General features: G+C 37.9%; 1 protein-coding gene across 1 annotated transcript in view; it reads left to right on the top strand.

The window, feature by feature from the left end:
• The first annotated feature begins 4,332 nt into the window (after positions 1-4,332).
• SCEL (sciellin) overlaps positions 4,333-14,163 on the top strand; it is a 176,249-nt gene continuing 166,418 nt past the window's right edge. Inside the window, exon 1 of the mRNA XM_086709977.1 lies at positions 4,333-4,436. The gene's annotated coding sequence lies outside the window, so the exon portion shown is untranslated. The remainder of the gene's footprint in view (positions 4,437-14,163) is intronic.

Raw genomic sequence — 14,163 nt, 5'->3', positions numbered from 1 at the left:
GTGCACATAATGAGACTCCTCCATCAAGGGCACATGAGAATATGCTCTCTAGCTTGGTTTTTCCCATCCATGATGTTCAAAAACATCCAATCATGTTTTTTATTCATTAATTTGAAGTTCTTTCCATTTTCTCTTTGTCCTTCGGAAACCCAAGCTCATTGTCTTGCCTGGATTTTCTCAACTTGTTTGCTTCATAACATTTCTTCTCTCAGTACCACGTTTCTACAAAATGCCCCAAATTTTGAATTTTTGTGAAACCCTAGTGTTTTTTTGTGAACTTGCTGAAGTAGATCCTTCCTTCCTTCCTTCCTTCCTTCCTTCCTTCCTTCCTTCCTTCCTTCCTTCCTTCCATTCCACATCGTCTTCCTTCAGGTATGAATTGTGCAGTAATTCTTTCCATGCGAAAATTGCAATGTGATTATTGAATATTAGGACCAGAGTTCTGAGGCCTTAGTGACCTTGTATTAGGTTCTTGTTGCTGCTATAACCACAAATTTAGTGACTTAAAACAATATAATTTTATTGTCTATATTTCTGGAGGTCAGAAGGCTGGAATGGCCTCATTGGGCTAAAATCAATGTGTCATCAGGGCTGTGTTCCTGTGTTCCTTTTAGAGACTTTAGGAGAGAACTGCTCCTTGTCTTTCCCCACGTCTACAGGCCACCTTGCATTCCTTCAGTGGTGGCTTCTCACTGTCAAAGCCAGCAGTGGCCAGTCAGGTCTTTCATGCTCTACTCTGACTTTATTTCCCTCATCAAAGCCCCTTCTCTGACTCTTTCACTCTTGCCTCCCTCTTTTCACTTAGAAGGACCTTGTGATTACATTGGGCCCACCCAGATAGGCCAGGATGATCTCCCCAGCTCCAGATCCTTGATTTAATCCTGTCTTAGAAATCACTTTTGCCATGTGAAACAATATATTCCCACATTCCAGGGATTAAGATGTGAATATATTGGGTCGGGTTGGGGGAATGTTATTCTGCTTATTATAGACCTACTGGGCTCTTAAAAAACCAGGTTGAAATGGTAGCTGCATCTAACATAGACTCTGAATCTCGAAATCTTGGCCCAAATGCTTGCTGATCTTCTCTGCCCTAAGTCCAGTAGAACAGTACCTGATGTCATATTTTCATAGAACAGTATATTGCATTATAGACCATAATGAATTCTTAATGTGTGCATGTAGGCAGGTAATACACATCTTAGCTAAAAATGAGCTAGACTCTGCAAAATGTCACCTTATATTTTGGCACTTTTACAAATAGTTTCACACACTGGCTCATTTTAGTAATGGCATATGAATACTGTTTTGTGTGCTATAATATTTCCCAACTTGTGTCCTTCTGTTTTTGTGCTTCATTTTCTTTTCTCCCCAAAAAAGATTAGAGGAAAGGTCTATTATATTTTCTTGGAAATATTATATATTGGAAATATATATATTGGAAATATTATATATTGGAAATATATATATTGGAAATATTTATATTGGAAATATTTCTTGGAAATACGAAAGCATGGCCTGTAATGACAGCAATGATATAATTATCATTATTCTACTGAGGTGATTTATAAGATACAGTAAAGCGTCAATAAACATCATATAGTCTGCCAGTCCCTGTGTGTTCATAGAAATAAAATGTCACTCCTGTCCTTGAAGAGTCCATAGTTTACTAGGAGAAAGAGATCATGCACAGAAGAGAGAATTAGCAGCCTGTGGGAGCAAGATGCGTACTAGAAAATTAAATAATGGTGATTCAAATTTTGTTAGTAGAGGACATTCAGACTTTAAACATTGCAAGCAAAGGTATTTCATTGGGAAATGGAGGTAAATGTTACTTCCTTAAGTTTGTATATGGAACAAAGGGGGTTAGCAATTACAATACACATTGAAATAGTTGATTGGAGTTTGGGTTTTGTTAAGATATACAGTTTCTCCATTTAATTTTATTTTATTGGAGAAATCAGGATAATATTTGTTATGCCCAGAATTCGTGATCCCCAAAGACCACCAGGGAGCCGAGTCCGCAGCAAAAGCAAAAGAGCCTTTATTCGAGCTAGCTCGAGCTCAATCCCCTACCTGCACCGATGCAGCGGTGAGATACCGGGGAGAGAGAGCGAGTTTCAAAAGCACAAAGGTTTTATTGGGGTCTAGGGGCAGTTGGTGAGGTAATGGCTGTGGCCTCAGCCGATTGGCTGGGGAAGGGTCGTGGCTTCGGCCGATTGGCTGGGGAAGGGTCGGAGTCCTGTTACGCAGGTCGCTGGGTGTGTTTTGATCCAGAAGTTACTCAAGGGGAGGAGGCGTGGTCAAGGTGGAGGACACAGAACAAGATGGAGTCGGCCGGCGTAGGTCCGCCCTTTCATATTTACCTTTCAGATTTATTTTAGTAATGTCCACACACATATGTAAAGTTTCTGCTTCTCAATAAATGCTCAGGAAACTAACTAGGATGTATGTTCATCCAGGGAAATGTCTGAGGTTTTCCTTTGTTTCCCTTTAGTGTGGATATTCAAGAAATGTTGCCAAATAAGAAACTGCTTAGATGCTAACACAAGAGCTCATGCTGAAACTGCCTTTTAAAATGCAAGCCAGCTGGCTGCTCTAGACCAACTCTTAGGAAGAAAGCCTTCTTCATCTAATTCGTAAATGGGAAATGGGATTGCCAGGCCTCACTGGCTTGTTTATTTATTTATTTTTTGTTTGTTTAAACTATGCATTGTTGGATAACTGTGACAACATTAAGAAGAGGGTGCACGAGTAAAGTAAGGAGTGACCTTTCATGAAGCAGTGTTATAACCATCTCCATGGAAGAGCATAGAGATGATTCCATGCAGGAAGCATGGAATGGTGTGGCCTCTGGGAAGCACAGTTGATAAGCGGGAAGTGTGTCTGTGTATACCAACCTGGCAGGTGCTTGTATGTGTCTTACACGAATATGTTCTATATATGGTTCTCTCTCTCTCCATATATGCAGGGGAGAGCATGAAACAATGTGGAAACGGGCAGCCGTAAGTTTGTTCTTTGCATTTATAGGATCTGATTCTGCTTTTATTTGTTTATTAATGTGTTTTTAGTTTTTATCTTTGTTATTGTCTTTTGCTTTTAAATTTTATTTTTATTTTTTAAATTTTTAAATTTAAATCCGAGTTAGTTAACATATAGTGTAACAATGGTTTCAGAAGTAGAATTTACATATAACACCCAGTGCTCATCTCAGCAAGTGCCCTCCTTAATGCCCATCCCCCACCAACACCCCTCCAGCAACCCTCCATTTGTTCTCTACCTTTAAGAGTCTCTTATGGTTTGCCTCCTTCTCTGTTTTCTCTTAGTTTTGTTTCCCTTCCCCTATGTTCATCTGTTTTGTTTCTTAAATTCCACATATGATTGAAGTCATATGGTATTTGTCTTTGTCTGACTGACTAATTTCACTTAACATAATACACTCTAGTTCCAGCCATGTTGCTGCAAACAGCAAGATTTCATTCTTTTTGATCACCACGTAATATATATATATATACACACACACACACACACACACATACACACACACACACAAAAATAAGGGAAACAAAAATAAAAACAGGGTGGCAAACCATAAGAGACTCTTAAATACAGAGAACAAACTGAGGGTTGCTTGAGGAGTGTTGGTTTATATATAAATATATATATATGTATATATATATATATATACACACGCATACACACACATATATATACACATATAAATATATACACATAGATACACACACACACACATATATATGTGTGTGTATATATATATATATATATATATATATATATATCTCACAATATCACATCTTCTTTATCCATTCATCAGTCGATAGACATTTGGGCTCTTTCCATAACCTGGCTATTATTGATAGTGCTGCTATAAATATGTGTTTTGTTTTTTAGATTCCACTGAGTGAAGTCATATGATATTTGTCTTTCTCAGGGGAGGAGGATAGGGGGAATGGGCAAAAGGGGTGCAAACAAGTGGGCCTCCAGTTATGGAATAAATATGACATGGGAATAAAAGACACAGCACAGAGAATATAGTCTCTGTATTGGGTAGAGATGGTACCTACACTTGCAGTGAGCATGGCATAACATCTAGAGAAGTTGAATTGCTGTGCTGTACATCTGAAACTAATGTGACACTGTGTCCACTATACGCAAATAAAAAAATTCAAAAATAGAAAAAAAGGAAAAGGAAACAACAAAAAATGTGAAAATAAGTGCTGATTTCTCCCTATCTATCTATGTATCTATATGTCTACCTATGTATCAAAAGCATTTATTTTCATACTCTTTATGCTTTCCCCTGTGTGGCAGGACTGGGAGCTCTGAGAACCCTGTTTTTGAGATGCCTCTGCTTTTGGTTTTCTGGGTACAATTTATGTTCTGTCAATGAAATGAGCTCATGCAAGATCCCAAAGGTAACATATAGGCCCAATGAAACCATGTATGAAAAAAAAGAACTTGTTTGCAATTATAGATAATAATTTTCCTGATCCTGAAGGTAACATATAGGCTCAATGAAACCATATATGAAAAAAGAATTTGTTTGCAATTATAGATAATAATTTTCCTAATTTATTGGTTTTTTAAGTTTAGAATTGTAAAGAGAGAACTTTCTCCCCTTTAAAGCAAGAAATCGCTGTTCAGCTTTCACTACAACGATTGAATCCTTTATTCGACAAAAAGGGAAATGAATTTTTTTCCCCTGTAGCTGACTTTTTATGTGACATTGTTTGAGAGACTGAGCACAAAATTTTTAAACAGATGACAAGGCTGTCACCTTTGAGTGGCACAAATTTAGTAGCAACAGTGGAGTTTTTATTATGATTTCTTTTTACTATGAAACCCCAAAGTTATTCCTCTATTCCTTCACGATGAAATCGCATTGAGTGGCAACCTTAAGACAGTGATTAGGAGGAAAGGCGAATGTGAGAAAGGCAGTATAATTTTCATCTAAGAAACAGCGCTAGATTTGTGGGAAGGTAATTGTATGTATTACTGAGCTGTGTGATGATCCTCCCATTTGAAAAGTTCATCTCCAAGAAGCATTCAATCAGGAGAGCTATCAACAGATTTGGCCTTTGATAAACACATCCACTTTAATAGCAGTCTCTGAGATGAAAGGTTTGGATTCTTTCAAGGAAACACAAATTCATGGTACTCCGGCTCTGCAGCCTGAAAATATGAAATTAAAACACTAGTATGCTGCCTTGAAAACCATCAAATTATGCTAGAATCTTACTTTTAGACACAAAAGGAAGACATTCGTAACACACAGCATGTTACTAATTCGTCTCTCTTTATTCCTAAAATGATTTAAAGCAACTGGCAAGGATAGGAAAGTACTGCTTCTTGGCCTGATGTAAAATGAGGGATTGCCCAAGATAATCTGTAAGGTGTCTTCCATATTATTCTCTTTTATGAGAAATTTTGGGGAGTTTGTCTTTCAAAACTTCATTATAATAGATCATAAGGCGAAGTCTTCATGATAAACCTCCTTATGTGGTGGTTAAGATAGACCTAAATTCATCCTAGAATCTACCTAGTATTTGGACTGTTGTGATTCTGAAGCTTACATGTATTCATAGAGTTATAAATTTAACTCCTTGGAAAATTAGGAGACGAGGATTTATTCTCTGTTCTTGTTACTAACTTAGTGAATTTGGCCAATGCTTGCCACTTTTCAATGGCACAAATCTGATAACAACAGGAGAGTGTTTTCTTACAATCTGTATATTACATAAGTTCTAAAACTGAGCTTCGTGATTTGGAGGGAAGGTAGTTAAGAGGACCGTTTACTTTTCATCTACTAAAACAATGCTTAACTTTTGAAAGGTAATTGTAGTATCACTGAAAAAAGTGGAGTTTCTTCCCTGACTAAATGGACTTCTCTTAAAGACAGAGTGTCAGTTTTATCTTGTTGGGAAATTTTTCTAGCCCATATTTTATGTGTTTTAAAAAAAGAGCTTAGGTGGCATAATTCACAATGGCCAAAAGGCAGAAGTAACGCAAATGTCCATCAACAGATGAATGAACAAATGTAATCTATACAAACGTGGAATATTATTCAGCCTTAAAAAGGAAAGAAACTCTGACACATTCTACAACATGGGTGAACCTTGAGGACATTATGCTAAGTGAAATAAGCCAGTCACAAAAGGACAGACATTGTATGATTTCACTTAGGCAAAGTACCTAGGATAGTCCGATTCATAGAGACAGAAAGTAGAATGGTGGTTGTCAAGGGCTGGAGGAGTGGCGATTGGGGAGCTGGTGTTTAATGAGTACAGAGTGTCAGTTTAGGAAGACGAACAAGTTCTGCAGATGGACGGTGGTGAGGGTTACACAACAATGTGAACGTCCTGAAGCTATAGCACTGTAAACTTAAACGTGGTTAAAGTAGAAATTTTATGTTATGTCTCTTTTATCCAAGTCAAAAAATTGTTTAAGAAAAAAAATTTTTTTAATGACTTCAACTGCATTTTCATGTTTACCCCTTGTCCTAATTTAAGAGGGGCATAAGTCCTGTTTCTCCAAAATTCTGTGTCTCTACTGCTTTAAGCATGAATAAAATGTCGCCAATGGCTTTTTGCCTCATTTTAGGATGTCTCTTTTGGTAGCCATCAGCTCTGAGACAATCTTTGTGGCTCTGAATTCAGATAAAATTAGAATTATATTTAAGTTGCATCTTCCATGTGTTTTACAACTACAAATATGGACAGCAAATGAAGAAAAATAATGCTACCATATTGGAAAGTTGCCTTTTGGAAAATTATACATATGACAGTTTATATAAAAGATGTGATATTACCATGTCTATTTAGTGAACACATTTTAAAATGGACATTTTGGCATCAAGTAAAAGATGCTTATAAAATATTTTCTTATTTTAACTGGGAACCCCAGTTATTGATGATATGCTTCTTGTTCCCCTATGAATATTTGACCAAATTTTAATGTTCTTTTACATTTTTAGGGTGCTTAAAGTAAGCTAATAATGCCTGAAAAGTTGTTTATTTTTCTATTTATTTTGTTATAATAGCTCTCATGAATACCTTTATTTGTCAAAGTTTCACGCCAATAGTACAAAAGTGAGAATGATTTTTCCATTTTTTAAAAGTAAAGTTATAATATGGGGCGCCTGGGTGGCGCAGTCGGTTAAGCGTCCGACTTCAGCCAGGTCACGATCTCGCGGTCCGTGAGTTCGAGCCCCGTGTCGGGCTCTGGGCTGATGGCTCAGAGCCTGGAGCCTGTTTCCGATTCTGTGTCTCCCTCTCTCTCTGCCCCTCCCCCGTTCATGCTCTGTCTCTCTCTGTCCCAAAAATAAATAAACGTTGAAAAAAAAAATTAAAAAAAAAAAAGTAAAGTTATAATAATCTATCAAGTGTTTTAAAATTCAATTTCTCATCCAAAAACTTGCATGATATTTGTTTTAGAATAGGACTTACCCCCACCCTAGGCTGGTGGTAAAAGATAAAAGAGGACACCAAGCACCTAGACATATTTTTGACAGAATATAAGCACCTTGAATTTTTCCTCTTAAATAGGACCTTTTTTTAAAAAAAAAAAAAAAGGTTTTTTTTTTTTTTAACATTTATTTATTTTTGAGAGACAGAGCACAACTGGGAGGAGGGGCAGAGAGAAAATGAGACACAGAACTGAAGCAGACTCCAGGCTCTGAGCTATCTGCACAGAGCCTGATATGGGGCTTGAACTCACAGGGCTTGAACTCACAAACCATGAGATCATGACCTGAGCTGAAGGTGGACGCTTAACTGACTGAGCCATGCAGGTGCTCCCCTAAATAAGACCTTTTTAATGATGAGTTTGTTGTTAAGTTTTGATAGAAATTTTTCATAAATTCTTTTTTTAATGTTTTTTTTAGAATTTATTTTTTGAGAGTGAGAGAAAGTGCAAGTGGGGAAGGGACAGAGAGAAAAAGAATGAGAGAGAATCCCAAGCAGGCTCCACACTTTCAGCATGGAGCCTTGATGTGGGGCTCAAACTCACAAACCGTGAGATGATGATCTGAGCTGAAGCCAGACGCTTAATCAACTGAGCCACCCAGGCGCGCCTTTCATAAATTCTTAATTCTTTTATAGACAAACTAATTTAGAGTAAAATAACCTTTACAAAGAATAACCAATAACCTGTAATTTTGTACTGAATTTAAAGGTGAAAGCATTTGTGATGTAAGCACAAACACACTTGGAAGTTTCAGGAAAGTTATTAGCAGAGAAGTCCTGTTAAGTCATGAGTGGCAGCAGGGGCAAGGACAGGTGAGGCAGAACTTTTATCGTTAAATACATCTTGGGCAGCAGTGACCCTGGCTTTGGACAATATTCCTTATAATTATCTTTTTGTCCCAAATCAATTGCAAAATGTAGAGTTTCAAGTGCTCCCAGGAGATGGTTATGTCAGTGACAATGAATTTCATGGTGGAAAGTCTGTGTGATTGGAGTCCATTCGGAGTCAGTTATTTCCTCATGAATGGTTTGAATTTATTTTGGGTCAGTCTGAGTAAATGTCAAGTGCTTTTTCACATGGTGAAAGTGAGCTCTTCTGTGGGCACTTCCTATGAAACCCAGATATCATGGCAAAGATAGTTCCTCAGTCTTTCATGGGCAATTCCCCAAATCCAAACTCTTCTGAAAACTCAGACTTTGTTTTTACAACTTCATTGATGATATTATTGGAGCTGACCTGATGTAGCTATTTAGAGTTTTAACTAGTTCTACTTATTATAAATATTTTTACATTGAACGGTGGAAATATTAATGTTTGACTACACATGCTGCCCTAGAGCCTGCCAGGAGTGTTCCATAATGTGATATATGCACAAAAATCAGAGCATTTCTGAATTCCCAAACACCTCTGACTATAAGGGACTCAGAAAAGGGATTTAGGTCTATACTATATAAATATTTGTGTTACTACTACTAAGTAATGATATTCTTTCATGAAACAAATATTTATTGTATGCATACTGTGACAGGCACTGCGCTGGGGTGGGATATACAATAGCAAGGAAAACATGTATAATCCCTGCTGTCTAGTTGGGGAAACAATCACATGCACAGCTATATAATTATAGACATATCTCTGTCTATCTGTGTATCTGCATGTTATATATATTTATATATATCAGATATATATATATATATATTATATTATTGTATACAATATATCATGTACATATTAAATATGTGATTTATATAATTATAGATATATATTACAGATAATCACATGTACAGGTATATAATTACAAATTGTGTTAGATGGTATGAAAGAAAAGAACAGAGTTCAGGAAAAAATGGGGGAAGGTCTAGTTTAGGTTGGTGGATCAGGGAGTATTTGAATGAAAACCTGAAGAGTTACAAGGAGTAGCAGGTGAAGGGGATGGGGAAAATAGCCCATCTAGAGGAAACAGGTTGTGCATAGGTACAGGGGTAGGAAAAATCTTGGCAAACAGGAAGGGTAGGAAAAGACCATATGCTTAGGGCATGGCAAGGGATAAGAAACTAAGATGAGATGAAGATTTAGAAGCAGCAAAGGCTAGATTATTCTGAATGGGCCATGGAAAAGACAAATGTATTTCTATTTGCTGAGGAGTGATATAATCAAATTTAATTTTTAAATTATTCTAGGATATAATACGAATTCTAAGAATGAATTGGAATTGTGCAAATTGGAAGAAAAAAACATTTCAGGTGAGAGATGAAAAGAAGGAAAGAACAGAGTGAAGGAAATGGAGATGAAAAGAAAGAGATAGAATCAAAAGTTAATCTAGAGAGAAGACTGGCAGGACTTAGTTATGGATTGGCCACAGCAGTTGAGGGAGAGGCTTGCTATTTTCTGGATGAATGGAGGTGTCATTTGCCAAGAAGAAGAAGATTGGAATAGGAGTGTGTTGGTTGGGGCCGGGGTGAGGGGAGAGCAAGAGTTATGTTTTAGGCATGTTAAGTTTGTGATGTCTGTATGATATCCAAGTGGACATGTCAAGTAGACATTTGGATACACAGATCTGGAGCTGAGATATAAATCTGGAAGCTATTAATTTGAGAGTTGTAATACAGATAGATTTAAAGCATAGGAACAGATGAGGATACTTAAAGAATGAAGACAGAGAAGAAGTTCAAAAACTGACCTTCAGCCTTGTTGAGGAATTTCAACATTTAAAAATCAGGAAGAGGAAAAGGCAACAATGGGGAGTGAGTAGGAGTGGCCAGACTGGTAGGAGAGGAACCTGGTGATGGTGGCATCAAAAAATCCAGGGGCTCCTGGGTGGCTCAGTCAGTTGGGCATCTAACTCTTGATTTCGGCTTAGGTCATGATCCCAGGGTCACGGGATTGAGCCCCATGTTGGGCTCCATGCTGAGCTTGGAGCCTGCTTGATTCCACCCCCCCCCCATCTCTCTCTTTCTCTATCCCTCTGTCCCTCCCCCAACTAAAATAAAAAATAAAAAAAAAATGTAAAAATACAGGAGAACGGGATTTAAGAAGCAAGTGCTCAAGAATGTTGAATGCTGTGAAGAAGTAGGAGAGAAGGGATCTGAATGGCTCTTCGTTTTTGACAAGTGAGTTATGCCTTTTGTGAGAGCAGTTTCCATAACCAAATTGGGTAGGTCAATTGGTGATAGGGTGGGGTGAGTTTTTGTTTGTCTGTTTGTTTGTTTTTGTTTTTGTTTTTCTCCAGAAGCTTAGTTTTGAGGGAGACACAGAGAAACAGAGACAAATAGAGATAGATGCAGGGGCAAAGGGATTATTCAAAAGATAGGAGCTATGAGCGCATGCCTGAATATTGATGGGGACTAATGAGGAGAGACAAAAAAAAAATGCTGAAGATGCCTTGGAAAGAAGGGATTGAAGGAGTTGAGGCCAATGTTTACTCTGTATCAGGGTACCATGATACACTGGATACAGGATACAGAGACACTGTGATGTTACATACATTAGCCCACTTTAAGCCTTACAACAGCACTACGAAAAAATATCACAGTTATAACAAACATGTCATTAGAATCTAAATGGCTAGAAGTCCAGTGAGAATGACTCCAGATTACTCACATCTACTAGAAATATCCTCGGAGTTCAGAGGAAAGTGCAGATGTTTCTATACTGCTCCCCTTACTTGTCTTCCAGTCACTGCCAACTTTGTTCTCAGCAGGAGCTCATGGAGTTCCTTCTTCCCTTGGTCTCCTCCTCATTCCCACATCATTCTCTGCCCTCTCCTTCAGTGCTGACTATATCATTGTACTACTTTGACCTACACTGATGAGTTCTCTTTGCATTGTATCCCCCATTCTTGGGAAGCATCCATAAAGTCCAACAGAAGCTAATCTCGATCAGTTCACATAGTGCATCTTGGACTTACTTAATGAAATGACTGTTGTGTGCTAGGTACTGTACTATATGGTGGTAAACAAACAGACATGGGGTTTATGGTCTAATGTGTGTGCATGGATGAGGGAGTGCAAAGGCTTAGTGAGTGAACCAGCAAATTATTTTAAAAAGATAATTTCAGGGGTGCCTGGGTGGCTCAGTCTGTTAAGCGTCCGACTCTTAGTTTCAGCTCAGATCATGATCTCAGGGTTGTGAAATCAGCCCTGCGTGGGGCTTGATGGGGAGTGAAGAGCTTCTCTGTGCCCCTCCCCCACATGCGTGTGCTCTCTCTTGCTCTCTCTCAAATAAATGAATAAAGAAATAAAGAAATAAATAAGCTTAAATAAAGAAATAAGCTTAAAAAAAAAGATAATTTCAGGTTATGATGAATCTATGGAGAAAATAAACCAGAGCAATGTGGTGGAGAACTGAATATTTACTTCAGATTGGGAGGTCAGGAAAGTTCTGAATATTGTGCTAAAAGACCCCTCTCCACTGAGGGTGAGGATGGACACAAAGAGAACCCACCTTGACCTCCAGGGGAGAATGAGAAGAATCGCAGGAGTTAAGGGGAAGGGGTCAAGGTCCAGCGCCCTACTGCCATTTCACAGATAAAGATGCTGAGGGCAGAATTATCTGGCCTGCTCAAGGCCCTTTGACTCAAAAGGGATAACATTACGATTCCAGCCTCTGTCTAGTTATTTCCTGAACAAAAGCACCAGTTCTAAGCCTACAGTATTCCCTGGGAAGCCTTGAACAGGCTGATTTACCTGGCTCTACAAGTGAGGCTATTACCAAAATAAGCATCTTTGGGTAAAATGATTTATGTGCAAAAGTATTGTGACTCTTTTGGAGACAATGGGCAATGTCAAATCAAGATTTTCCCTGCCACACCATGTCATCATTGTGAAATGTCATTTTTTTAGACAGGTCTTAAAATTCTGCCAAAGGCCACTTAGTCTTTCCCTTCTCTTCTAGGAAGGAATGTGCCTAAATTTTCCCAGAAAAATGGGTGTTCCCTTCAGAGAAATAGATTGCTCAACCTTGCTCAGTGGCAGCCAACTACAGAGAATCACAACAATTAAGGCAGGATTTGTTTTTTTTCATATCCTACCAAAAGTATTGCATAGAAATCCAGGGCTCTACATGGTGGTCTGTGCTTCACCATTGCAGGAAGGGGTGCAGGAATTGCTATTGCTTGATTGGTGTGGCAGTCCCTTCAAGATTCCCACCAGATACCTGGAGAGTTCCATGAGGTATAACTGTGGAGCATGGCCTGGGAAAATATGGAGAGGTGCTTCTTCTGGTTAGTCTTTTATCTTGAATACAGTTTAGGAGACTAAATGGAAATTGCCTATATAAAGCCAAGAAACAGCCTATCTGTTTTAAAAGAGAGAAAAGGGAATGCAATGATAATTACATGGTTAGAAAATAAGATTTATGAGGAAAGATTAGAGAAGATGGGGAAGGGTGAATAGAAGGCTGAAGGCATCAGATCCAAGATTGGTGCTTGTTTCTGTTTCCTCCCCATCGCTGGGCAGGACCTCAGATTCCCCTGAAAATCCTCTGGAATACTTCAAGGAATCTCTCTAATCTCTGCTTCCTACCTTCTTCTGGTGTCCTCTTCCCTTTCTCCCCCATTTCTTCATGCCTGGTTTATTTCTCCCTATGGAAGCCTGTAGTTAATTGTCTTATTGAGCTGTGTTGTTTTCTGGCTCTCTACCCTTTTCATAAGAACCATTTGCCACTCCCATCTAGTGGTTAACTAAAAGAAGACCGTGTTGGTTTCTGGCACATAATTTTGCTTACTAAATGTTTTTTGAATTAAATATTCACAGTATCGTTGCCTTGGCTATCTTGTTAGTCTGGTGCTTCATGAGTGAATGACACAGAGAGAGAGAAAACAGAAAGTCTCTGTATTCACACCAATTCCCAGTAGCTTGATTTTCCCATTCCAGCTCACATCCATGAAGATCTTTCATCAATTTTCTCAGACTGTTGTATTAGTGGGGACAGGCCAACTGTTACAACACAGAATGCCAAAATTTTAAAGTTGAGAATTTGGATTGAAAATCCAAAATAAAAATTTGTCACTCATATGACAACCTTAGCCTGGCTGGCTGGCTTTACCAGGCAGGTGTCCTCCAAAGAGCAATGTAGGCTTTAGATCCTTTTCTTTTCTTTCTTTAAATTTTTATTTAAATTCTAATTAGTTAACATACAGTGTGATATTGTTTTCAGGAATAGAATTTAGTGATTCATCACTTACATATAGTACCCAGTGCTCAACATGACAAGTGTCCTCTTTAATGTCCATCATGCATTTAGCCCATGCCCCACCCACTGACCCTCCATCAACCCTCAGTTTGTTCTCCATGGTTAAAAGTCTCTTATGGTTTGTTTCCCTTTTTCTTTTTCCCCCTTTCCATATGTTCATCTGTTTTTATTTCTTAAATTCCACATATGAGTGAAATCATATGGTATTTGTCTTTCTCTGACTGGCTTATTTTGCTTAACATGATACACTCTAGCTCCAACTACATCATTGCAAATGGCAAAGTTTCATTCTTTTTGATGGCTGGATAATATTCCATATATATATGGATTATTCCATATATATAATATTCCATATATATAATATTCCATATATATAATATTCCATATATATAATATTCCATATATATATTCCATATATATATATATATATATATATATATATATATATATATACCATATCTTCTGTATCCATTCATCAGTCAGTGG

Source organism: Puma concolor, chromosome A1, assembly GCF_028749965.1.
Source record: "Puma concolor isolate L17-30 chromosome A1, mPumCon1.1.hap2, whole genome shotgun sequence".
NCBI classification, from domain to species: Eukaryota; Metazoa; Chordata; class Mammalia; order Carnivora; family Felidae; genus Puma; species Puma concolor.
Note: the sequence above shows the minus strand (reverse complement) of the source record. Positions and strands in the feature narration are given on the sequence as shown.